The following is a 1,609-nucleotide window of genomic DNA, read 5'->3' on the forward strand; positions in this document are numbered from 1 at the left end:
TTTGTAGACCAGGCTGGCCTCGAACTCAGAAATCCGCCTGCCTCTGCCTCCCGAGTGCTGGGATTAAAGGCGTGCGCCACCACGCCCGGCTCTTTTCTTTTTTTTTAATGATTTATTTATTTTTTACTTTACATGCATTGGTGTTTTGTGACCTGTGGTGTGGTTGCTGGGAATTGAGCCTGGGTCCTTTGAAAGAGCAGCCAGTGCTCTTAACTGCTGGGCCATTTCTCCAGGTCCTATTTTTGGTTTTCTAAAAAGAATTATTTTTATTTTATATGCATGAGTGTTTTGCCTGTATATGTTTGTGTACCACGCCCATGGAGGCCACAAGAGGGTTTCAGATACCCAGGAGCTGGAGTTACAACCTGTTTTGAGCTGCTATGTGGGTAATAGGACCTGAACACCAATCCTCAGGAAGCACAGCCAGTGCTCTAACAGCTGAACAGCTCTGTAGGCCACTCTTGTTTGTCTGTTCGTTCCTTTGTTTGTCTGTTTTTCTAGACAGTGTTTTTCTCTGTAGCCCTGGCTGTCCTGGAACTTAGTCTGTAGACCAGGCTGGCCTTGACCTCAGAGACCTGCCTGCCTTTGTCTCCTGAGTGCAGGGAGACAGAGTGCTGAGATTAAAGAGCTAGCTACCACCACCTGACCCACTCTTGTTTTTTAATGTGGGTTCAGGATTTTGAACTCAGGTCTTTGTGCTTTCATGACAGACAGTATACTGACTCATTCCCCAGCTGAGTTTTACTCTGTGTATCCCTGGCTGTCCTGGAACCTTCAACTGTCTACATGTAGACCAGGCTGGCCTCATACTCAGAGATTTACCTTCTTCTGCCTTGGAGTGTTGGGATTAAAGGCGTCCACAAGTGAAAACCTACTTGTTTTAGTTGGCCATTCATTTGTTCATTCATATAGAAGGTATGAGCTTTTATGGTGCTCTGGACTTCCTAAACTGTATCTGAGGCTATCTTTGTGCATGTTTGCTGTGTAGGATAAGGAAGGCAAAAGGAAGTTCCCTGGTCTAAGGCCAGAGAAGAGAGTCAGTGCTTCACCTGGCAAGGACAGAAGAGCCTAGGGTGACTTCATAGTCCTCAGATGCCCCAGGGCAGGCAGGCTGTGGTCACAGCTGCTTCCCAGGCTCTCTGAGACAGCAAATCATCTGCCTTAGGTTACCACAGAAGGAAGTGCTGCCTGAGGTCCTGGGCCAGCCTCTCCATGACAGTGGGTGATCTGCACTGGTGACAGCCATCATGACTACTTCTGTATTAAGGAGTGGTGATGGTCACGTTTGCCTCTGTCACACAGCAGAGGGGCTTCGTCCCTCTGCACCTGCTTCACAGATAGACTGTGAACAGCTTACTTTCTTTCTTTCTTTTTTTTTTTATGATTTTAAACAAGATTAACATTCAGCATTTATTTGAACAGCTTACTTTCAACACCACCCCTCTCTAGGCTGCCTGCCTTTCCTTGGGGGTGGAAGTGACAGTTTCAGAATTTTGATTTTTTAAGAGAGCCAGGCGTGGTGGCACACGCTTTTAATCCCAGCACTCAGGAGGCAGAGGCAGGCGGATTTCTGAGTTCGAGGCCAGCCTGGTCTACAGAGTGAGTTCCA

The 1,609-nt window shown here is 47.4% G+C and overlaps 1 protein-coding gene and 1 long non-coding RNA gene across 4 annotated transcripts in view; both read left to right on the top strand.

Annotated features, from left to right (window-relative positions):
* Carm1 (coactivator associated arginine methyltransferase 1) overlaps positions 1 to 1,609 on the top strand; it is a 43,701-nt gene that overhangs the window by 11,683 nt on the left and 30,409 nt on the right. The gene's annotated exons all lie outside the window — the stretch shown is intronic.
* The window catches only part of LOC115031914, a 13,038-nt gene that overhangs the window by 7,847 nt on the left and 3,582 nt on the right, over positions 1 to 1,609 (top strand). Inside the window, exon 3 of the long non-coding RNA XR_003837549.1 lies at positions 1,587 to 1,590. This is a non-coding gene — a long non-coding RNA (uncharacterized LOC115031914). The remainder of the gene's footprint in view (positions 1 to 1,586; positions 1,591 to 1,609) is intronic.

The sequence above is a fragment of the Mus caroli genome, chromosome 9 (assembly GCF_900094665.2).
Source record: "Mus caroli chromosome 9, CAROLI_EIJ_v1.1, whole genome shotgun sequence".
In the NCBI taxonomy this organism is placed as follows: Eukaryota; Metazoa; Chordata; class Mammalia; order Rodentia; family Muridae; genus Mus; species Mus caroli.